At 35.8% G+C, this 26,795-nt stretch overlaps 1 protein-coding gene and 1 long non-coding RNA gene across 8 annotated transcripts in view; one reads left to right on the forward strand and one right to left on the reverse strand.

The window, feature by feature from the left end:
* The window catches only part of spock1 (SPARC (osteonectin), cwcv and kazal like domains proteoglycan 1), a 221,201-nt gene that overhangs the window by 105,504 nt on the left and 88,902 nt on the right, over positions 1–26,795 (reverse strand). The window lies entirely within an intron of this gene.
* LOC122139601 lies at positions 21,548–23,285 on the forward strand. The gene is made up of 3 exons (XR_006156411.1): positions 21,548–21,681; positions 22,752–22,914; positions 23,174–23,285. It is a non-coding gene; the product is annotated as an uncharacterized LOC122139601 (long non-coding RNA).

Raw genomic sequence — 26,795 nt, forward strand, 5'->3', positions numbered from 1 at the left:
ATGAAAAATCTGTCATCTGTCTGTTAATTCTGTCATAGTGTTTTATTTTTATACCATAATTTGCTCACTCTAAGGTTGTTTTAAACCTGAATGAGTTTCTTTTTTCTGTTGAACATTAAATTATTCAATTCAATGGGGGCAAAATATCTTATTTTGTGTTTGGAAAAGGAAAGAAATTAAAACAGGTTTGGGACAACATACAAGTGAGTAAATAATGACAGAGTTATCATTTTTAGGTGAACTATCCCTTTAATGTCAAGCGGCAGCATGTTTAGTACTGTCCCTTTAAGAGATGCACGCATCTAACATACAGGCATGCATCCGTTTTTCTCTCAGTTGTTTACTTTTACTTTAAGCAACTGTGTTTACATGTAAACCTTGTGTGTTTTTGACAGTATTAGCGCAATCAGATACATAACTTAGTTCAGAAATTAGGTGTTATTTGACAGACTTTAAGTGTGCGCATGCTTCAGGTGTATGCACTGGAAAAGTGCATCAGAACAGCACACATATGAAATGTTTAACCGGCAAGACTTTAAAGCAAATAATGTACTTTTGTGATTGTGAATGAGTGCAGTGTCCTCTGCGAGTAACTCTCCCACTGAGTTAACACTGATGTAAATGTATGTCGCGTTGTACACTATATTGAGCCAGAGGCACCAGAACTGCAACTGATATAATGTGCGCTGTAGCATGATACTACAATATTTCCTCAAAAGCAGATCGTGGATACATTTTTATCGATCAAAAATCGCAATATTGCACACCCCTACTTTGTAATATACTGACAAGCACCTTAAAAACTAAGGTCATAAAGAGAAAGTCACATGATGAATCAAAGTTCATCACAAAAAACTTTTCCACAAGCTGACTTAAATACTAATATACACATTGACTAATAAATTGTTGTAAAAACAATTCCACTCCGAAATTGCTAGTAAATTTCAACATTTTTGCATAGAAGTAGTGACACATTGAATTAAATGTAAAATTTTGAAGTAGAAAAAGTAAGATTGTTTTCTATGCACACTGTCATACACACAAACACAAAACACCATCATGAAAACACACATAACATGAAAATAATGCAATAAATATCTATTTAACAACATTAGATTATCATAAAGCCCTAACGTACTTAGCTGATAAGAAAAAATAAGATAAGAATAAACATAATTATTTTAAAATAAAACAAAACAACCAGCAATACTGGAAATGTCAATTTAAGTTTTTTTTTTTTTTTTTTTTTTTTCTGTAAATTATAGGATGACTTGCTCTTTTTCATGTCCAAAAATCACATTATTTACAGTGGGGCAAAAAAGTATTTAGTCAGCCACCAAATGTTGTAAATTATAGGAACTTAAAAAGAGGAAGAGAAACAGCAATATCATAGGTACGTTTCACTATGAGAGACAAAATGAGAAAAGAAAAATCAAATTATTGTAAATGAAATTTATTTGCAAATTATGGTGAAATAAGTAGTCAATAACATAAGATTTTCTCAATACTTTGTTATATACCCTTTGTTGGTAATTCACAAGGTTTTCAAACACGCTTGCTGGTATTTTGGCCCATTCCTCCATGCAAAGGATTGTGGGGAAAGCAGTGATGTTTGTTAGGGTGTCACAGGGCAACACAGTCTTTCAACTCAAACACACAAATTTTCTACTCTGTTTCTGGAGATTGATTTCTCCTCAGGACCTGAAATGCTATTAACAAGCCACTCCTTCATTGCCTGGGCGGCTGTCTCCTGCTGGAGCATATGAAAAACCAGCCACGAATTTCATCTTCAATGCCCTTGCTAGATGCCAGAGGTTTCCACTCAAAATCACACTATACATGTCATCAGAGGGAACATAACGGCGGTGATCAGTCGTACTGGTCCCTTTGCAGCAAAACAGCCCCAGAGAGCATGATGTTTCTTTACCCCATGCTTCACAGTAGGTATGGTGTTATTTGGATGTGCAACTCTGCGTTCTTTCTGCTCAAATACAATGAGTTGAGTTTTTACCAAAAAGTTCTCATTTTGGTGGGATATGACATTATGGCCATTCTCCCCATCCTCTTCTGTTTTCATCCAAATGCTGGTCTATGCAAACTTCAGACGGGCTGGACATGTACTGGCTTGTAAGCAGGGGGACACGTCTGGCACTGCAGGAAGTCCCTGGCAGTGTGTACTGATGGTAGCCTTTGTTACTTTGGTCCCAGCTGAATCTGCAGGTCATTGCCCTAGGTCCCCCCCGTGTGGTTCTGGGATTGCCTGCTCAAAAAAATTGTGATCATTTTGATCAAAAACAGGGTGAGATATTGTGTGAGCCCCAGATCGAGGGATTGAATTATCAGTGGTCTTGTATGTCTTCCAGTTTCCTACATAATTGCTCCACAGTTGATTTTATCACACCAAGCTGCTTACATAGTAGGAGATTCAGTCTTCCCAGCCTGGTCCAACAAAATGCTCATTTTTATTCCAAGGCCTTTGACAGCTCAAATTTGGTTTTGGCCAGAGTGCTTATTTAGTATGACATTTGAATGTTGATGAAAGGTGATTTATACTGATAACAAGTTCAAAGAGGTGCCATAAAACAGTATACAGGTTAAATTTAACAAGTAGATCAGAGGTCACTCTTAAAGAAGGTTGTTACTGGATAGTCAAGCCAGAAATCTTGCTTGTTTGTATTGACCAAATACTTATTTTCCACCATAATTTGCAATAAATTCATTTAAAATCCTACAATGTGCATTTTACATCATATTTTCTCATTTTGTCTCTCATAGTTCAAAGTGTACCTGTGATTAAAAATTTCTTTTTTTTTTTGTTTTCTTTTTAGTAAACTTGAAACATTCGCAAAATGACTAAATACTTTTTTGCCCCACTGTACATGAATGTGCCATTAGACCTATTAGAGTTTTTCACCATATAGATCAAGAGAAACAGCAATATAATATTTCGTTTCACTAAAACAATTTAAAAAAATTACTTTAATTAAAATACATATTAACTGAAACTTTTTTGTGTGTGTGTGTATTGCCTTAATATCTGAACATCTGGAACTGAAATCCTGTGAGAAAAGCTGAAGCATAAGATGTACGGGAAAGCCAACGGATGGCTTTCTTTAGGTATTACAGACATGCTTACTCACATCAAGGTGAAACACCTTAAACTCGCTTACTGGCAAAACTGAAAGCCAAAGGATTGTGGGAAAGCAGTAATGAGGGGTATAGAGGTTAACAGCTCAGACACACAAGATTTTCTAAAAACAAACACACAGTCTCTCTCTCTCTGTTTCTCTTGATTTCTCCTCTGGTGTTGTCTGATAGCACAGAACACAGCCTGTGGCTCTCTCCTGCTGTAGCATATCAAAAAACAGAGACTCTGAGAACTTCAAACTGTACGAGCAGCTGCCAGAGGTGCCATCTGACGTGCACACTTTACAGCGTCATCAGAGGGAACATAACGGCCGGTGTAAAGTTTACAGGTCCCGCCGGAGCACAAGACCAGAGAGTGCTGAGACGTGCTTTACGCCACCAGCGGGACCTGTGTTTATGAGCGATGTGCAGGTTTGTCGTTCTGACTGCTCAAGTACACGAGATATACATAAAGCCAGTTCTCAGGGGTTTTGGGAGGATGGGCCGAGACCCATCTGTGTGTTTTTTTAATTGTTGGTCTATGCAGACATGAATCAAACAGACATCTTTTGGCTTTGTAAGGCATCTCTTTGGTTCTTTCAGCACTTTGTAGTGTAAGTGTTGCATGTCAAGATAAAAACAGTTTCAAATATGATGCTGTGTGCAACTGAATCCAGCAGATTTTGCCCTGTAAAGCCTGACATATAAAAGAATAGGCCTAGTCAAAAAAATAAAAATAAATAAATAAAAATAAGAAAAAATATATATTTGAAATGGAACAGTTTATTGAATCTTCAAACCTAAGTGTGTTTTCTGTTGAGTATCATACAGTATTTGATCCATCAGGCTTTTATAGCTCATATAGTCTGATATAGTTAGGATATGAAAAAAAAGAAACAAAAAATGCTCAGTTTTATTCCAAGGCCCAAACGGAGCACAAATATGCAATTTAGTGCAGAGGCTGTTATTTATATACATAAAAATGAAGATGAAATTCTGATACTTTGTAATGTAAATCAAAGAGGTCTCATAACAGTATAGCAGATATTAAATTTACATATATCACTCGTCACTCTGTATCTCCAAAAATGATGACTGGATAATCAAGTCAACTAAGTATATCATGCAAACTTTGTTTTCCTGATTAATTACTGCTGTGTGTTTCAGAGAAAGATGTGTTTACATCATCTCCATCACCGTCTCTGAGAGAATCAAAGGGTTTGTGTATTAAACCTTTTTTTTTTTCTGGCCAATACATTTTCTTTTAGTAAAAATGAAACTTGTGCAAAATAACTTGATACGCTTTGTTGCTTCACATTTGTGACAAATGATATGGAAAATCTGAAACGTTGAAAACAGAAACTAGCTTCTGAATGAAAGCGCTGTAACCGACAACATAATTCAATCAATAAACCACTAAACACTCACTAAACCAAAATAACTTGTCAAACAAAACACATGAGCGGGTGAGATGGATGTGTGTGGTTTCTATAGAACACGCACACCCAAAAAACTCAAAAACAGTTGAGTAGACAGAGGAAATCATCCATGACTCTACAAACATTATCAGCACACTGTAAACTCACTTAATCTGTTTATAAATACACCAAATAAGCCTCCATAATTACAAAGATCAGCTCGACAAATAGTGATTTTGTTTAGACTGAAGATAAACATATTGTTTAGTTTTCCTGTAGCTCAAACAATAGATCATAGAGCTATAGCAACACCATAGTCATGGGTTCAATTCTCAGGAAACGCAAGAATTGATATAATATAAGTCATTCTGGATGAAAGCGTCTGTCAAATGCATAAATGCAATAATAATATTTATTGTATTAGTGTCCAGTGTTATTTTACTATTATTTCTATACTTATATAGTATTTATTGGTAACGATAGCCTTGTGCAAAGACATACAGTGCTGTTGCACTAAGAGTGTCCCGAGTTCGAATCCCGACTCGAGGACCTTTCCTGATCCCACCCCCTTTCTCTTTCACACTTCACTTCATTTCATGTCTGATTTGTCCTATTATAATAACGGCAAAAATGCCAAAAATAAATCTTAAAAAAATATATAGTTTTTATTCATATTTTTATTAGTATTTATTTTAATATTTTCCATTTTCATTTCATATGTGTTTTTGTCATTTTATTGGTTTAGTTTTTTTTTCTATTTTTATTTAGCTTTATTTTAATTTATTTTTTAAAGTTTTTAATCTAATATTTATTTCATCTTTATTTCAATGAACAAATACGTTTTAATACTTTTAGTTTCAGTTATTGATAGCAACACTGTGCCTCACATCACTGACCAATCACATAATATATTTAGCCGTTTTAATTAATTATGCACAAAATATTACACATGAACATAAATTAGTGACATAAACCAGTCCTGTAAAGAACAATAAACAATGTTCAATAGCTACTGTAAATAAAGCAAATAAAATTCAAGATCCAAACATATTTTCAATAAACACAGTGTTTGCAGCGACTACATAAATGCAAAAATAAGCTAAAGTGAAGGTTTTTACTAGCATGTCAATTCACTCATTGCTTTTACCTGTGGTTGTTTTTGAAGGACTTTTTATAGAACAAATAAAAGATCTTGTAACTTTCACCAGCACATAAACTACTCCTTAAAAAGTGTAAAAAAAAATATAAATAAATTACTGACATCAACTGAATCCAGTTCGAACATGGCGTACGATCCAAACTTCGGCCCAGTGAAACACATGAAACCGAAAATAGAGAGCAGAAGTATCAGATGCATCCAAACCCAGAGCTGACAGCACACGCCGCGCCTGCTGCAGACTCGATTTCTCACATCCAAACTCAGCGTGACGAGGTGTGTGCGATAACACGAGGTGAGTTCACCTTCTGTACCGACGACTACCTGATCTCATCACAGATATGGAGCCTGTCCGCACCAGCACGAGACATGTTTCCAGCACCTCCACACTGAGTGTGTGTGTGTGTGTGTCTTGTCTGACACATGTCATTCCCATGAGCCCGGTCCCACTTCACAGAGGAAATAAATCAATGTGTTCATTTAGTTTTAACACGGCCCGACTGCTTCCCTGCAGACTCCTGCGGGACTGGAAAAGCCGGAGAGAGTTTACCCACAAAACACTCCGGAAGAGAGAAGATAATGATGCTTTTTTTCTCGCGGGGGGGGTTTTGTGGTTTTGCTTTTTTTTTCTATATTTTTGAGAGAGATTTTTATTCTTTTTGTGAGGCGCTTTAAATTACATAAACAGGGGAAAGCGTCCGTCAGGATTCATGTGTGAGAAAGGTTTTGTGATTGGTGTTCTGGTTTACCAAGAGTTACCAGGTAAACAGCAAAGATAAAAGACTTTTCAAAATCAAAACAAAAAGAAAAGTAAAACTAAAATTTGTTTTTGCTTGCTGGTTTGTTTTGTTTTTTTTTTTTTTTTTTTTGTTTTTTTTTTACAAGAGTGTGAAAATGTTTTCATTCTCTGGTTTAAGAAGTGGTCTTTTACTTTAGCTTGAAAACCAAATCCTCTGTTGCACTCCGTCCGCTGGGCACATCTTCGCATTCATGCTGACACTGTTAGTATAAACCAAGCTCTACACCCAAAGCGCCTCTCTTCACGTTATCAGTGAAATATGACTCCTGCTACAATGTGCCGCAGTTCAGCAGTGTGCACTGTATGGTGCAGAAGCTTTGGAGCAGCGCAGACCATGCACTCGCTCAAATGTGACCATGTCAAATTTTAACTCACACATTCTCAAAAAATTGTCACAGTTTAGAGCCTTTAGAAAAATATAAAGAGATGGTTCAATATATTGGTAATGAATACATTCTATAAAAAATTATATTTCAGGTTTTGACTGCCAATGTCTCATTCATAATGCTGGAATTGCCCGTTTGTCAAATCCAGTGACTATTTTTTTTTGTTTTCAGAAATGTCACTGAAGCTGTCTGAAACTTTGTTTCCCACTGAACTGATATAAATCTGTGAACACTGGCTTCATGTCACATGAAACTCAAGTGCAGATTTAGTGAAACTTGTGCAGATTTAGTAACAAACAAACATTGTGATGATTTAGTAACAGAAAAACTGAAATGAATTGATTTATAAGAATTCTGTAGGAAACATCAATTGTAGAATTTAGTGATAGGAAAGGTGTATTTTTATCAAGAGTAACACAAGGGGTATTTATCACAAAACTACACTGCATAGAAGGAATCTTTCAATGAACTGTTACAGAACAATTTAACATGAGAAACAGATAAGAGTGTGAAATAATATAGACATTACGCATGTCATCTAATATTTCCAAATACAATGAGAAAATGAACTTGAACAACAGGCAGTACCTATTACCTACTTCTTTTTAACTAAATCAAAGTTTCTGTCAGTCACGTATGTAGGAGCTTGTTCAGGAAACCCTGCAAGGAGGGCGCTACACGGAGACATTACGTCGTGACTGACAAGTTTCTGGGAGTGTCATGAAGACACAGACTAGCTATTTTGAGAAGAACCAACTTCAAACAAGTTAAACCCAATGAAAACGTGGCAGTTGTTGTTTTTCGAGGCACGAAGCTGAAGGTTAACGGTAGTGTAATGAACACCAGTTGCAGGACTCCCTCGACTACACGCGGCCCCTGCCACAGTGACGCGGGTTCATTGTGCCTTGCACTGATAAAACATGGGTATTAGCTTTGTGGTAATATAAACAATGCATTAGCCGGCAAGCTAGAAACTACCCCCATACACTGAGCAAAAGATACATAGGACAGTGGACTCTAGGCTCAACTGGGGAGTATCCCTCCGCCACTCACACAATGAGTGAAGCATGAGCCGTTCCACGTTATAAACGCGTGCCGATTTTAAATGCAATAGCTCATATCGGCGATATATCGGCCCCGGCCGATATATCGGTTCTCGGGCTCTATTAGGCAAAGGTATCCGCCACTGCCGTTCCACACAGTGGTATACTGGATAACACTGGTCATGTGGAAGTTACACATATGGACTGGCCATAGGGTAGTGCTACATATGGAAAGTCCCTGTGGTAGACTCAGCCCGTCTGGGATCACTACACAGCAGAGAGGGCAGAGAAATCTCTGCTAGGGAAAGACACAGGCTTACTATGAGGGAAGCGGTACCGTGGAAGGATACACATGTGGGATCACCTGAAGGGGGAATCACTACACACGGGCACCTAGCCCAGTACAAGCGCTGACCTTGAGCATACACAAAAGTGCTGGACCTGGCATCTGGTGCTCTGCCACACTTGACCACCGAGGGTGTGGGAGGAACTTCAACAGAGTTCACCAAAAGGTGAAACTGATTGAGAAGCACTTAAGTGCACATATCCGGCCCATAGAGGGGAATGGCGCAGCAAGCATGATTGACACCAAGCGGGTCCAGTGCTACTGACCATCTGAGGTAAGTATATGAGAGGACACAGGCTCTACACAGAGATTATGGAATCCCGCAAACATCTTAGGTGTCGCCCAGCCAGCAGCTCTACAGATGTCTGCTTTCGAGGCGCCCCACGCCAATGCCCAGGAAATTGCCACACCTCTCATAGAGTGTGCTCTCACTTTGAGGGGCTGCACGGTAAACATTGGGCCTGGTATGCTAAGACTATACTGCCGTGCAAAGACAAAGGCAATAACTTCGATTTTTGTCGAAAATGAGTTATTGATATTTTTGGAACATTCAAGACATCCTTTATCATGTGTATAAGTATCTTGAGTCAATTTCGTCGTTTTTCCGAGAAAATAATGGGTCGTCTCAACTGTAACTTCGAAAAGCCAAGGCAGAACACCGTATAACACCAGTTACCGCTCTTTCACTTTGTTTGGAATGCTCAAATTGAGTTACGGCATTCTGACTTTGTTTAGCCACGCGTCAGTATGAAATTACGGTGCTGGTTTGGAGTTACACGGTGTTCTGCCTTTGTTTTACTGTCCATTAAAATCTGCCCCATTTTATTTACGGTGTAGACAAACGAATTAGATAGATCGCAATCTACCAAACAGCTCCCTAACAAAGGACTGTAAAGACTATTGGCAGCAATACGTAATCATGAATAACCTTTAAAGATTTTTTTTTTCTTTTGTAATGCAAAATATTCACCAGGCTGTCCCTTCTAGTTAGACGTGTGTGGACTTGCCATAACTAGCATGATCAATCATAAAATCAGTAGCCTACTTACAGTTTGCAATTAAATCCATACCCTACCTTTTCTTGTAACCTGATAAAATCAATCCATGGGGATGAACATCATCGGAGATGTTTAATCCACAACCATTCTGAGCATTATTCCTGCTTGCTGGTGTTCACATCAATCCACAAGTCGTTCTTTTAGGTTAGGCTATTTCATACAAATCAATATAAAAGCAATAATGCTATGTCTATCGTTATTTTATGTTACTGAGCATAGAAAATAAATTGGTATCCATGGTATCCACTCATGTTTAACCCTCTGAAGTCGATTAACGCGTATACGCGTTTTGGGGTATTTTCTCCTGATAACCCCGAAAAGAACTTAAAATTACACTTTCAGTTTGATTGTACCAGATAATAGCAATACATCAATCGAATCTGTAAAGGGTTTACTTTTTTTTTGTATACAGACATAATTACAACAAAACTTTGTGCACTTATAAAATAAAGATAACAAACAAGGAGTGCTGTCTGCAGCCTTTGTCTGCACTGATCTTCATTTACAAATGTGTCATTAAAATAAACTGTAACTCCGTGAATACTCAACACAGAGTCATGAGAGAGATATCTATAGAAAGCCCGGCATGTCTACTTTTAAACTAAACAAGTGCTGCCAAAAACAAATATTCTGTGATAAAGTAATCCATATGAAAACAACGCGATGTCTGTTGTTTTTCACGTCTCCCTTCATTATCTTCTAATCGACCACGCCCACCCGTGCCGAGCGCCCTATTCAAATTCTAATGTTTCACTGAAGCGCGCGGCTTGAATACGCCCACACAACAGAAGACAAACGCAGCGAGATTGTTCCTCAAGTTTTTTTTTATTTTACTGTTTGCTTCGCGATGAGAGGAATAAGACATAATTCACCCCAAAAAGATGTGATGTGGTTGAGGATTTGGAGATTTGGATTTCCTCAGACAAAAAAAAGATATGAAGCACTTTATTCAGCAGAGATCAGAAACATGAGTAAGTCTCTTTTTATTTATTTATATACTTGTATTAGTTTTCACATAACGTGTAAACATTTTACTAGTTAGACTTTTTCCAAAGACTATAATTATAATTCCTGACTAAATGTATAATCAAGTGAAATATTATGAAGTTTCAATAACAATATACACTACTATACCATTCAAAAGCTTGATGTAAATAATATAAATGTACCAATAAATGTAACTGTAACAAATGTAATACAACAATGCTGTTCTTTCAATTTATCCCCCCTAAAAAAAAAAAACCTGAAAAAAATATTCTCACTCTTTTCAACATTAATAATAATAATAATAATAATAATGATAATCATAACAATAATTTTTTTTTTTGTAGAAAATAAGATTGTTAAAAGGATTTCTGAAGGATTGTGTGACTGGAGTAATGATGCAAAAAATTCAGTTTGAAAGTCAGCTTTGATTGTTCCTAATAAACTTTTTAACTGCAATCACAAGTGAATATTAAATGATGTTTGTGGGATAATTAAATATATTCTAAAAATCAACTTACAAACCTAAAATTATATACATTTATTTTGGTCTTCACATTTCTTTCGTGTAAACTCTCCCTCCTCAGTGACAAACCAGCTGACTGAAGGGCTCATTATGCCGCTCAGTATGCAGGCCCTTTGTCTTCTCAGGTGTGCTTTCATGATAGTTTGACGCCTACGCGCTAAATGACTTTTACCAACAAAAAGTGTTTTTTAGAAAATGTTTAAATCAATATATTGTTTTCTGTAAGTGAGGTAAACAAGATGATTTTCACATCATTAGAAAAAAAAAATTGCTCAGGCTACAAGATACAGTTCTCAAAAGTTCCCGGGAGGAGGGGGGAACCATTTTTTGTATGTTGTTTTATTGCTTATTTATTCAAGTGATTTAACATTTTTAGTTTTTCACTAACCACGCATAACATTTTTTTTTCTCAAAAACACAATCATGTACATACATGCTGCTCAATATTATTATAGCCCAGTTTGTGCTTGATTACAGTGAGCTATTTAGATTTAGCCATTTGGATATTTATTAGAAACTGAAAAAAGCACAAATGTCAGGGCATGACAAAACTTCTCCAGACTCCAAAAATACCCTTAGACTCCAGAGGGTTAATCACGACACAAACAAAGATACAAAGATAAAACCAGCATGAAACAAAAACAGGCTGAATGAGAACGCATATGCACTCTCTGACAGCAGGTGGGGCTTATGGATCATCAATGATAAGAGGGGAAAAATGCAATCGAAACTTTTGTGAAGTCAGTTCCCTTCAGAAATATAAACCCCCACCCCAATATTTATATTTTTCTTCTGAACAGTGAGCTTGCTGTGCCTGTACAGTATTTTCTCTGTGGGTCTGTTAATTTTAGGCCATGCTTGCAAAAGATAAACCCTTTTGGCAGAAAGTTCAGTTGAACTTTTATTTTGGCAGGAAACTCCAGCTTCTGTGAAAACGGGTTTATAAGCATTACAATATTTCACTAAATTACTAAACTTTTCCCCACTGAAATGTTGAAAATTACGCAAATGTTCAAATTATGCACAACTGGTGGCCGTTGCAGTGCCAAACGTGCTAAACTCAACACATTCAATAACGGAGTTCACTGCATTTACTGTGAACGGAGCCGCTCTGAGATGCGGACAACACCGGATCACGGATTGATCCCGTGCACAGCGCAATGTGTGCGCTTCACTTTGAAACGAGCAGCAACAGACTTGACAAGTCATATTACTCTTTCATTTTTAATTCGTTTGACGGATACTTGCCAAAGCATTGGTGTGAAACACAACGTTAAATAACTTTTATAAGTATAAATATATCTTCGGTTTATGAAGCTGTGGTGGGACAGATTACAGTCACCACAGTCTAGTTAATGAATGGGAAACACTGATATATATATGAAGAGTTCATTTGCAAAAACAGATAACTCCTTTTTTTTTTTTTTTTTCAGAAGTCAGGTTTTTTATTGCACATTCAAAGTAATATCAGTCAAACAATATATATAAAAGCTGGTCAACTTACAAACTGTCAATTGTTTGTGTCTCCCCTCCTGTTTATTACACAGAATCTGTGCCAATATGATGGACCATAACTATGTCATACACATATCCAGTCTGCTGTTCTTCATTAGTAACATGCAATTATATAGGAGGTGTTCAATTCTTTCTTTAGCTCCTTGCATTCTTTCTTATCATGTAGACAACAGGTTAAGTAAAACTATGAATATGCAATATAGCGCATTTAGCAAAATCCTCTTAGGCCAATATATATATATATATATATATATATATATATATATATATATATATATATATACACACACACACACACACAAACACAAATCACACGCATATGCGACTAAGTTTCATTCTAGGCAACTAAATGATGTCTATTATTGGCCACTGGCTAATATAACCAGTGATTGAGTTAGAGTTTAGCACAAACATACACTATACACACACACACACACACACACACACACTTAGACTTTTTGAACAAGCAATAACATCCTTAGCATCAAATATGTTTAATTTGAAAAACATACAGTACATTCATCAATTTTCATGCTCGGTTGTCATGTTTTAGATCTAATTTCTATAGTTCTGTCATAAAACTGCTTGATTGTCTGATGCTTCTTAAAAGTTTAGTTGTTATGCTTTCAAATGATGAATGTATATTCATAAAAATCATTTGTGAAGTCATTTTGTGAAGAGAAGTTGATTTAATTTGGAATGTTTTTTAATGTGTTTTAATTTGTTTCAATATTTGGATTGTGAAACAATTTTAACAGAAGCATGTCTGTTCCAAAAAAAAAAAAAAAAAAAGAAGTGAAGTTTTAGAGTGAAATTTGAGTAAATATTGTGTAATCATCGTGTAATGTCATTTCAATAAAAAAGACAAAAAAAGTATTAAAAATAACATACAAATGAAAGCAGACAGTGACTATGGTGAGTAATTAATGACAGAACATACATTGTTAAGTTAAGCCTAATTTGGTATTTCCAGCCAAAAATGGCCGGCCTTTTAAAAATTTCTTTTTTAATCTCTCATTAATAATTATTTTGATTAGACCATCATCTAGTGTTTTAGAATAGAATCAGGTAAAGTGTGAGAGTATCCACATGTATGTCATTTCAATGCTATAGCCGGTCGCACACCGGACAAGAAAGCGCAGTGTCGCACCACGTCTTAACATTGTTTTGAGTCATCGCTAGGCACTGCCGACAGACACCGAATGGTGAATACACTAAAAGAAAACAATGTGTTCAAATTTTCTCGAATTTTTTCACTTCTCGTCTGGTGTGCGACAGCCTTATGGCCTATTCATAGATTTTTAACGATGCCCATCTTTAAGCATGACTGTTGAAATGAAATGGTAACATTTTACAGTAAGAGTTCATTTGTAACAATAAGATTAATGAAAGCTGTAGAAGTATTGTTTCTTGTTAGCGTGTATTAATTTCAACATTAACTATTACTAATACATTTTTAGTTTTTAAAGTTTCTTCTGTTTACATTAGTTAATAAACTATGGACTAACTTTAATGATCAAAATAATTCATATTAATGAATTATGTTTTTTTTTTTTTGAAAAATTAAAGCACTATTTTGGCTTTCATTAGGTATCCATTTTAAATACTGTCAATTGATTAAATGGTATCGGTCAGTGTGGTCCAACCTACTATCGGTCGACCTATAATCACAACACTGGAAAAAAAAATAACATCTAAATTAACTGGTTTAATTAACTGTTTCACTGCATCAACCTAAATACATTTACTTATACCAACAATAAATAAGGTTAAAATAGGTAGAAATAGCAATAGCAGGTTACCACATTTACAGTAACGAAAATCCTAAAAAAGTACAAAAATGTTCCAATTTTTTATTTTTGGTGAAGTTGTTAGTGTGGGTATTGTGTTAAAGTTTTAATCTCATGTGATAACATGAACTAGCAGTTTCAGAGAAAAAAAACTCTGGGTCAAAATGACCCATTTGTCATCCTGAAACATAATGATCTGCATTACATCGCCTCATTTTAGCATAATCCACTATAAACCCATCCCGGTGAACCCCTGAAACTGTCACTCTTTCTCAGACATCCACCTCTCCCTGTCTACTTTCCCTCTGACGTATTTAATATTCATCCGAAATGCGACAGATATCCTCTGGTCGCTGTGCTCTTTATCGAATGGTTTCACCTGTGCGCGGGAGCAGAGTTAGTCACCTGGGCGTTTCAAGGCCGTGCACATAATTTATAGTGATGAACGTCCGTCCGGAAGAGCAACGCTGCGGCGCTCACTCTCTTTTCTCCTGCGCTGATGGACGAGTGAGCTAAATCATTTCTCCCACAGCTCTGAGGACAGGGCATCCACACGGATAACCGCGTGCATGTGAGTAAATGTGTGTCAGAGCCATAAATTGGTGGGACAGAAATAGCCTCTCTATACAAACCCACTACAAAAGGACACAGGAAAACAGCACAGCAAGCAATTACAATGACACACAACAAACACACACACACACACACACACACACACACTCATCTATCTCTGGGTAGTTTGATAAGAGAAGTCTGTCTCAGCACATTTTGCTCGCTCTTCTCTCTCTCTACTGTCTGCAGCTCTTGTTTTAAATATATAGAAAGAATAGATCTGCAGTCTGAATGCATTTATTATTCTAATATGAATGGATACAGTCTTAGGAAGTCATTAACAAAGGCATTTAAAAAAAATAAAATTGTTTGTTTTGATAAGTAGGTGTATTGCAATTATTCGCCTGACTATATTATATTCCAATTATATTATATTGTTAACTAAATAAACACCATTATTTTCAAAGCATTTAAGATTTTTTTTTTCAATATTGCAATACGTTGATTTTAAAAGTAGTGCTGTAGCATACACTCTAAAAAATCCTGGGTTATTTTTTTTAATCCAAATGCTGGGTTGAGCCGTTTGGGTCATTTTTTGGGGGGGGTTATTTTTTCAGTGTTTGTGTAGTTTTTGTGTAACCCAGCTCCTGGGTCAAATGTAACAACCTCGTGTTGGGGTTGTTTTGCAGCTCCTGGGTCAAATGTAACAACCCGATGTTTGGGTAGTTTTGCAGCTCCTGGGTCAAATGTAACAACCCATTGTTTGGGTTGTTTTGCAGCTCCTGGGTCAAATGTAACAACCCAATGTTTGGGTAGTTTTTGTATTACTCAGATCTTGGGTCAGACGTAACCCAGCGGTTGAGTTATTTATCGTGGGGATTTTGCTTCTCTTCTGGAGAGAGCAGTTCTTAGTGCCATCAAATTGATGCATTTGTCGGTAAAATACAGGTTTGTATACATTTTATTTTATCTATAAAATTGTTAATGTGCTGTATATCGTTAAATTTTCTGCAGAGCAACATGGCGTGCGGTATGAATCACCTTTAACGAGTGTTGTGGTCTTTTCGCGTGATGGAAAAGCTTGATGCTTTGCATAAAATAAACGATTTTATTTATAAAGATACAGAATACAAATACTTCCTCAGGGCCGTTTACTGTCTGTTTTTTGGGCAGGTTATAAAGGCAGTCGCAGTATATTTCAGATATGAGTGAAACACAGGATGGCGGTCTCAGCTGTGAGCAGTTCCCCGCCGAACACGACTCTAGCGCGGACACGAGAACCATCGCGGCGCAGTGTAGTTACGGTGAAAACAAAATAATATTTTTTAGAGTGTACAATATTTTTTTCCCCAAAGTGGTTTATTATAAAAAAATAAAATAAAAAGATTCACTAATTAATTTTAATTATCATTTAATAGTGTTTAACTATATTATATTATATTATTATATAGTATTTAAGTAAATATTATGGGCCAATGTAATTATAATTGTTATTATTATATTGTTTTAGAAAGAAATAAACAAAGTTATGTATTAGGCTTGCACTAGAAGTTACATAAATAAAAAATTAAATAATCACAGTATTGTATTATATTGTTTAAAAAAATCACACAATTTACTAGTTTTCACTGGAGAAAACAACAATATGGATTAAAATCTTAATGATGGATTTGTTTCTTACAAACACGTAGCTTTTGGCTTCAAAAGATGTTAACTGATGGACTCGAGTGCTGTGGATTACTTGTGGATTACTGTGATGCTGTGATGTTTTTATCAGCTGTTTATGGGCACCCATTCACTGCAAAGGATCCATTGGTGAGCAAGTGATGTAATTTCTCCAAAGAAAGTCCTCTTGAATGGCCGGAGGGTGAGTACATTTAAATTTTTGAGTGAACTACTTCTTAAATTTTAGAGTAAGCTAGGGTTTGAAATCAGTTTCACCAACGCTGAATATGTAACAGTGAGCAGAAGCGCTGACAACTTAGACTGCATACATTATTTTCCATACATTTCTCCATAAATTAAAGACACAAACATACAGTACACAAAAAGAAATGCATCTGTTGTCAGACATGAGATGGTAATGCCATAAACACACATAAACACACTACAGCAGACTCCAATTGCATCAGATAAACTAGAAACATGCTTGAAATAATAATCCAGCATGTAGTAACCTAAACACACAAACACACGCAGGTCTGCTCTGCTGTATCTCTGATAAAATCTGCTCCAACACGGATATAATAAAGACCTGTGGGACTCCTCAAAACTTCAGATGAGTTTTATGTGGAAATAATGGGACCTTTTCGCTCACTTTTTTCTCTCTAGTTGTTCTTTTGTTTTTAAGAACTCTTCCAACAACAAAACAACACCTCTCACTGACTTGCACTTTCTGTTTCACTCTTCTGCTTTAATAATTCCAGCTCTCCTCTCGCTCTCTATACTGACATGACAAAAACTCATGTGCATTAGCAGAGCCTCACAAAAAAAAAAAAAAAAGGCGGAATAGCAATAATGCAAAATGATTAAACAAGTAATATTAAAATTAAATTTAAATACAATAATGGGTGGTTTCATTTTTCAATTTAAAACTTTCAGATTTTACCACTACTTCAAAGCCACTAATTATGTATTAGCAAATACTTAAAAATACAATAAAAAATTATATTAGTAAAACAACGACAAATGATCTCTCTATGTGTCTCTCTCTGGCGTCTCGGTGACATACAGCTGCCAAAGTCTGAGTGAAATGGAAATGCAGCAGTGTGTAAATTATTCAAGAAACGGAGAGAGAGAGAGAGAGAGCAGCAGCAGCAGTTTAAGTCAGTGACGTAGAGAAAGAAAACAAGAATGAAACAGAGAAACAGAAAACAACCCACGAATCAGATGATGGACAAATACAGTTACCTGTGTTATATGGTGGGGTGCTATAGCTTTTTAGGATTTTTAACAACGTTCAATATATCTGAAAATGTATGTGTTAGCTCTAAAATTGAGTTGATTCAAAATGTTTATACAAATTAAAATATAAAAGTCAAAATCTACTTCAAAAAAGTCTAGCATTGATTTACAGACTAAATAGTTTAGTTTTCCACTAATTTTAAGAACAATAATTAACTATGTTCATTAATTTGCACTAATATAGGCAGACAGCAGCATGAAAGTCACATGGAGAATTGCATCAACATCGAGTGATGATTCACTAAAAGAACTGATTAACGATTCACGACCAATGACTCATCAAAAGAAATGATTTATGACAAGCAATTCATTAAAACAACTGATTCACGACATACAATTAATTATAAGGGCTGACTAACAGTTCATGACCAACGATTCATTGCAACAAATATTTCACCACAAATAATTCATTATAGGGGTTGATTCACAACAAACGATCCATTAAAAAAAACAATTCATGGAAAACAATTCATTAATAGAACTGATTAACAATTCACAACCAATGATTATTTAAAAAAACTGATTTACAGTTCTCAACAAATGCTTCATTAAAAGATTATTCATTCACAAATCAAATTACTGATTAAGAGAAATCATTTATGACAAATTATTTATTAAAAGAGCCTTACAACAACTGATTCATAAAAGAAGTGTTTTACAATTTAAAACCAATGATTCACTTAAAGAACTGACTTACAATTCATGACCAATGGCCTGAGGGTGAGTGCATTTTTATTTTTGAGTGAACTGCATTTACATTACGTCACAACCAATGATTCATTAAAAGAACTGATTCACAATTCACAACAAATGACTCATTAAAAGAACTGATACATGCAAATAAACTGAACTGACCTTAAGTCTACTGCATTTTTAATTTTAATTTTAAGAGGTTATTAAATATCTGTGTTAACGATCTCATACTCACAACCACATAATAAGTGCATTAAAATCATTACAATCATCACTTTGTTGGTTAACTGCCAGTAAAATAATTCTGACTCTATAGTAAATATTCCACATATATCAGCCAGCTCCAGTGTGAATGTGTAAGATCTGAATCATCTCTGTTCATCTGCCTTTATTAATGTCATCTCAATGAATGCCAGTCATTTCATCTAAATATGGAATTATTCAGAGCATCACATCCTGCAATGACACACACACACACACGCAGCATGGAATCCAGATGGCTAATTATCAGATCATAATCTCATGAACATAGAGGTGTTGTTCTGAGAGAGAGAAAGAGAGCAATGATGCAAATGAAAACAACGTCTGTGGAAAAAAAAAATGAGGGAACGGACGGAAAAGAAGCGAATGAGACATACTCTAAATCATTTTAAAGCTCTGACACCAAAAGAAAGAAGGAAAGTGTGATTGAAAAAGACAGAAAGAAAATTAAATGTAGCAGAGAGAGAGGAATGAAGGAGACAGTCGAGGACATTTTGTCCCATAATACCTCATGATATTACACAGTCGGTTAGAGAGCCATATGTGTGACTTTAACAAACACTCAGACAGACAGACAAAGTGATAAAGGGATAAGCAGCGAGGTCACGTGAGATGCAGACGGCTCTGTTACCGTTTTAACCATCAGAGACGTGAGCGTGTGGCTCATCTGCTCACTGAAGCTAATGGAGTTTGATACACAGCCATCTATTATTCATGCTGCTAGACTCCTGAACACACCTGTCTGTCTGTCTGTCTGTCTGTCTGTGTGTTTCTCAGAGAAGTCAGAGATGTGTTTCTGCACTGAAGTGTCTTTCTGTTTTCACACTCGCTCTCCATGCAGAAAAAGCAAACGGAATTGCAGAATCCAGTCATAAAAATGGAATTTAAAATATAACATGGAATGTCCTGGAATTTCAAATTCTTGATAAATAAATCAAAAGTTGGGCTGTGCCCTTATTCAAATAAAAGACTAGTGTCTGTAAATATTAAAGCACAAAAGACAACAAAAACAACATGGAATTTGTGGAAAATTAAACATCTCACAGAGCCCTAGATGTGACTCAACAAAACTAGAGCATTTCCTTTATAAACTAAGAGTAGGTGACGCAACACCTACTAGAGAAACTAGAGCTCACATTCTCATCACTGAAGGTGAGAATAAGCAACACAATGCCAAAAACTAGAGCACTTCCTTTAAAATCAGCTCTTTCTGCTTTTGTACTTCTCACGGGACACCACACACACTATATGGGACTGTCCGGAACTCTTTTGGGTAAAGGTATGCCATCTCAGTACTAACCAGCACATCTACTGCATCTACTCAACAACGACTCTAAAACCCCCATTGAAGAGAGAGAAGCGCAGCCAGAAAATTTGTATTTAACATTCAACATGACAGAATTAGTGCACTCACTTTATAATCATCTAAGCAACGCAACTAGAACAGACCCGTTAAATGCAGAAGAGCAAAACTAGAATGCTCTGGTTTTAAACACGCTTGCAGTTGATGTGTCACTCACTCTCACAACCGAGTACTGAAGCGTTAAACTTCGTGTTGTGATGATGGTAAAGGTAATTCAGGCTCCCTTTCTCTAGGACGGAGAGAGCGATAAGCAGCAGCTCATAATAGCGTTCTCATCTCTGCTCTCTTGGAGATGAGCCCGGACGTAAATACAGGTAAAAATGAAAGCTGGAATAATGGCCGTGTCTTATCTCCAGGGATGTTCTTATTGGCTGTTCTGAGAGAGTCAGGACACTGGGACACACCGAGACGTCCGATAAAGCATTAATGGTGTCGCTACATTAACACAGACCAGACGCGGCGAGCAGCACTGCTTCTTCATACTGTATTCCACACAGACAGAGCAAGAGATGGTCAGTTTGTCAGTGTTGCATAATCATAAGGACCGCCAGGTAACCAAGTTAATTAATCACAAAAAAACTGCATTTACACTTCCATTCAAAAGTCAGTAAGATTTTTAATGTTTTTGAAAGCCTCTTCTGTTCACCAAGGCTGCATTTATTTTTAATCAAAAATACTTTTAAATAGTTCAATCTTATTATAAAAAAAAAACAAAAAAAAACTATATTCTAGGTGAATACACTGTAAAATATAATTTTATTCCTGTGATCAAAGCTGAATTTTCAGTATCATTACTCCAGTCTTCAGTGTCACGTGATCCTTCAGAAATCATTCAAATATGATGATTTGCTGCTCAAGAAACATTTAGATTATTGTATACAGTAAACAGAAAACAGTTTTGCTGCTTCATATTTTTGTAGAAACCATGAAGAAACCATTTTTTTTTTTCTGGATTCTTTAATGTTCAAAAGAATAGTATTTGAAATAGAAATCTTGTTTACATCATAAACACCTTCACTGTCACTTTAATGTGTGCTTGATGAATAAAAGTATACATTTCCTTTTTTAAATGCCCAAACTTATGAATTCCCTTATTATTACAGTGTTTCTCAACCTTTGATCACATCTGAACACCAAGTCTGTTTAAAAACAAGCTTTAAAAACAACATACACCCAATTTATTATTATTATTATTATTTTTTTATGCATATATATTTTGTTGCAGCAAAATGTAGTAAAAGCATGGCTGCGTAAGCAATGAACATTACCTATTCACATCAGGTGATGGCAAACATGACTCCAATTAATGTATATAATTAAAACGTAATCAGCAAATGTAATGCTTCGAAATAAGCATTAAAAAGAATGCAAACAACATAACGTAATGAATGAAATCACAGGTGAGCGAGTGATGGTCAGGTTGTCACACTACACACCTGAGCTGTTTATTAGTTTATTCTGCTCAGAGTCATAGTGAATAATCAGCAGATGGATCTCTGACACTGATTCATCAGCTTTGTCTCTCTCTGTCTCTCTCGTTCGGCTCAGAATCTGTCATTTTTCCGCAGGTCTCTGCGGAGATGGGAAAAACTCTGACGTTGCCATGGACACCTGGCAGAGAGTTGGGCACTCAGGATTCTTCTGGTGTCTGATGGGCAGCGTTTAGCTCAAATCCTCCAGAGAAGAGATGTGTGTGTGTCTGTAAGTGCTGGGTGCAAAATTACATTTCTGCCTCACCTGCCACGGCAGTATGATTTTGCAATATTTTGTTCAAATCTACATTTTGTACATTTTATACATTCTTTCAGCTAGCAATACGAGTGCAGTACTGTCAACACTGCACAGAATGTGGATTATTTACATTAAAAACAAAACAAAATAAAAACAGAAAAAGTGTGCATATCAGTCTTGTGAAACGTCACCTTCCAAACTTGCTGTAAATTTGTTAGTAATATTTTATCTCCATCAGATTAACAACAGGAATGTGAATATATAAAGAAGTCTATATATCTTATTCAGAATCATTACTCCAGTCTTCAGTGTCACATGAGCCTTCAGAAATCATTCTAATTATGTTGATTTGCTGCTCAAGAAAACATTTCTGATTATTATCACTGTCAAAACAGCTGTGCTGCTTCATATCTTTGTGAGAACCATTATTCATTTTATTTTTCAAGATTCTTAGATAAATAGTCAGTTCAAAAAACAGCATTTATTTGAAACGTTTTTACTGTCACTTTTCATCAGTTTAATGCATCCTTGATGAGTAAAAGTATTTTTTTCCCAAATTTTGAATGGTAATGTATCACTGTTTCCATTAATATATATAAATATGAAGCAGTACAACATTTATAATAATCAGAAATGTTTCTTGAGCAGCAAATCGGCATATTAGAATGATTTCTGAATGATCATGTGACACTGAAGACTGAAATGATGCTGAAAATTCAGCTTTACATCACAGGAATAAATAACACTTTACAATATATTCAAATAAGACTTATTTAAATTGAAATAATATTTCAAATTATTACTACTTTTACTGTATTTTTTTCATCAAATAAATGCAGATTTGGTGAGCAGAAGAAACTCCTTTTCAGTCTTAATTATTCCAAACTCTGTTTTTGATTGTGATTAATCAATTAAACTTAAAATGTGTTTGACCTGCAGTAGGCACAGCCATTTTTCCTGACATCTGCTGCTGAGTCTTGATCTGTCCAGATAAGCGGTCAGTGTGACCTGTAACACGCTCCACTTTCTACTCATTACAGCTCTTTAATGACCAGCTGATACTGAAATTAGCCAAATTCATCAGAGCTGGAGCGGCCTCTCCTCCAGACTCCTGACACCAACTGATCATTCAACTCATTAAGCCATTTAAACGACTGTGCAACAAACTCCAACTGAGTTTGACTTGAATACTAGAGTTAAGAGGTTAGTCTTGTTATCATTTATCCACCTCACGCCATCCCAAACCTGCACAACCTTCTCTCTTCAGTGAAAAACAAAAGAAGTTGTTTAGCTGAATAATGCACATTGTACTTTTCTAATGACATTGTGCTGTCAAGCTCCAAAAATAACAAAAAGCACCATAAAAGTATTTCTCATGACTACAAAGCTATCATATGGCTTCAGAAGAAGCACACGTGCCATATGGACTGCTGTTAATGGTGCTTTTTTGTCATTGTTGCAGCTCGACAGTACCATACGCTTTCATATAATACAGCACTCTGGACATTCGGCCTCTGATCTGCTTTTGTGTTCGCCAGAAGAAAGAAAGTCGTGCAGGTTTGGAATGACATGAGGGTGAGTAAATGATGACAGAATGTTCATTTCTGGATGAACTATCATTTAACAGAACAAAGCTGGAGAAGCTGGATCGGAGCTGCTGGTGGCAGGCTGCAGTCTTTGGTCTCCATATCTGCACAGAGCCAATCAGACAGAAGAACTCTTATCTGCTCCTCCAGCGAACACACACTTCACTTTCACAATCACACACACACACACACACACTAGAGATTTCTGTAGATCTGACTCTCATCAATACGTTTCTGTGTGTGCTGGAGAGAATAAGGTGTGGAAAAGGTTCCTATTGTAGCCTTGACTAAATCTCATTCATTTACTGTTCTACATGTGAGACTGTGTGTACGTGAGTGTGTGTGCGTGAGTGTATGCGCGGGCGTGTGTGTGTTTGGTCTGCACGACTTGGCAAAAAATAGAATCTTTTTTTTTCTGAAAAAATGAAGTGAAATTCAACATTTATGCATATAGCTGCTCATTATTATTATTTTTTTTAATTAATATATATGTTGAAAAAGTTATGCTGCTTCATATTTTTGTAGAAACAGTGATGTTTTTTTTTTTTTTTTTTTTTTTTTTAATTAATGGAATTTTGCAAATGCCAAATGTTACAAATTGCAAAATTGTTACTGTTGGGTAACATTATAAATGTCTTCACTGTCACTTTTGCTCAATTTTAATGCATCCTTGCTCAATTGTTCTAACCCCAAACTTCCTGCAAACTAAATGATCAAAAGTAAATACATTTATAATATTATGATTTGTATTTCAAATAAATGCTGTTATTTTGAATATTTTATTTCATCTAAGAATCCTGAAAAATAAAATGTATCACAGTTTCCACAAAAATATGAAGAAGCACAACTATTTATAATAATAAGAAGAAATGTTTCTTGAGCAGCAATTATTATTACAACATTAGAATGATTTCTGAAGGATCATGTGACACTGAAGACTGGAGTAATGATGCTGAAAATTCAGCTTTGATCACAATATATTCAATTAGAAATCTGTTATTTAAAATTGTAATAATATTTCACAATTTTACTGTGTTTTTTTTATCAAATAAATGCAGCCTTGATGGGCAGAAGAAAGCATTAAAAATTGTAATGATTCAACCCTTTGAGCGGTAGTGTAAATAAGGAAAATGTATGAATGCAGCAATGTTTGTATGGGTTTAGAGGACAGAAAGTCACATAAAGCCCCAACCATGACAGGAAAACAAATGTGCATGTGTGTGTGTGTGTGTTTGTGTGTGTGTGTGTGTGTGTGTGGCTGGTTGTGTGTGTGTGTGTGTGTTTCAATTCATCTAAGAGCTTCTGAACACATCAGGCAGGAATTACCAGAGAAGTATCTGCTATGAAACATTGATATGACATCTGATATCAGGATAACAACACCTGCTTCTCATTACCTCAACAAAGGGCCAAAGATCACTCATACACACACTCAAACACACGTGGATAGAAACCTGAAGGACCTTAGAGAGGAGACAATGAGAGACTAAACTAGAGAATATAAAAAGAGAAGAGACTGGATACAATTGAGGATAGATGAGAAAAGGAGAGACTGAACAGATCCATTAATAGGACGCTGAAGTGCATATAAACGATCGTCTTTGTGAGAGAATCGATCGTTTGTGTGTTTCCTGCTTTGCAGGACACATGATGCATCACAGCTAGGGTTGGTTAATGAACTCTGTACTTTTCAGGGTACTGACTAGGGGTGTAACGATTCACTCGTTTTATCGATGCATCAATTACAAACCTTGAAACATTTTTTTAATCGTGAATCGCCGATTTCGGACAGTAATACATTTTAAACGGTAAGAATCGAATGAATCATGATTTCTATAGCTATTCAATGCTTTCAAAATATATACACATTAAATTACTACAAGCACAAATTAATGGAGACCTTGAACAGTGTTCGTGCCCTCGCATCTCTCCTTCACGTGCTCCACTATTTACCACTTGTGACTGTCACAGGATTGCACTCGCGCTCCGTTCATCTCTGACACATGAGCAGCTGATGTGTGATCTCTCATTAGGACTCGTGGCCAGTAATGCTAAAGTGAAGTAGTTTTACTTTTCTGTAGTTTTTCAATGGCTCTCGGCATCTTACCGACGACGCTGCCTGAGCAGTCGAAAGCTGCATATATATTGCATGAACGGAGCAGAAATGTAAGTGTCTAAAGCATATGCACAGTTCCATTGAATGATAAATCTGTTTTAACAATGTTGTTGAAACGAATGTACGAAGGAAACTGTTAAAATAACCGCATCATTAACAACAACCTTGAAATAAGAGCGCAAGGTTTATCTGACAATCAGATTCATAAAAGTAGCGTTCGTTGCTTTAGCAAACAGACATCGGGCGCATTTTCTTTAGAATCATCATTCACAGATGGAGAGGAAAAGTTAAATACTACAGCATTTTATTTAGTGAAAATGAGATAAATAAGTTTTCACACTGAAAGAGAAGTGATCTTGCGCTCATAGAACTTAAGACGTGCCAGGCTATATCTGCAGCTAAGCTGAATAACTGATGAAACGTTGAGACAAAAACACAATAAATAAATAACATTTATGAATGATGCAGTGCTAACTGACATATCATTACAGTACAGAATCTATAAAGTATATTTTCCACCTTATTCTGTGCAGAAAATTTAAATAATTGTTTATATAAAAAACAAAATAAAATAGAGTACAAATGATTGATTATTGTCCAGCAGTGTATTTGATTTCTTATAGCAAATTCAAAGTAACAGATAAGAAAATAATTCCTTGTAAATAATAATAATAATAATAATAATAATAATAATACATACATACATAAAATTATTGTATTTGACATTTCTGTCACTTCTGAAATGATGGCTATGCCCCTGGTGTGAAAAAATGTTAGCCTATGCATAATACTTTTAAAGCTCTTTTTTTTTAAAATTTTGGCTTACATACATTTTTGCTTATGCCATGTCATGCCATAGTAGGGCTGTGCGATATGGAAAAAAAAAACCTATCACGATTTTTTAGATCAATTTTGCGATTTCGATTTTAATCACGATTTTTGACACACACAGACATGCTTTACAGTCATAAATGCATTCAGTATAAATTTGGAAAAATATTTCCAAAAGAAAACCAATGAGAGCTTTATCAAAAAGTTGTAAAATGCCTCTAGAACAGACATAAGTCAACATAATTACTAAGTAAAGATGTCAAACAAAATGTCTAGACATATGGTAAAAAATAAATAAAATAAAATGAAATAAAATAAAACCCTTGTCCAGGGCTTTTTTTTTTTTTTTTTTTCCATGCATTGGTTCATAGAGCTCATTGTAGCAGTGCCTCAGGTGCTGAAATATATTTATTGCCCAAGGTTCACACGTACTCCGTCTGCAGTGCACAGTATGTGTATGCTGTGCAGAAGCAGCAGCGAGAGCGCGTTATGGCAGACGCGAAAGCACATTAAAATAACGCCCGCCACTCATCTCTCCGCTTGCACGCAGA

The sequence above is a fragment of the Cyprinus carpio genome, chromosome B14 (assembly GCF_018340385.1).
Source record: "Cyprinus carpio isolate SPL01 chromosome B14, ASM1834038v1, whole genome shotgun sequence".
Taxonomy (NCBI): Eukaryota; Metazoa; Chordata; class Actinopteri; order Cypriniformes; family Cyprinidae; genus Cyprinus; species Cyprinus carpio.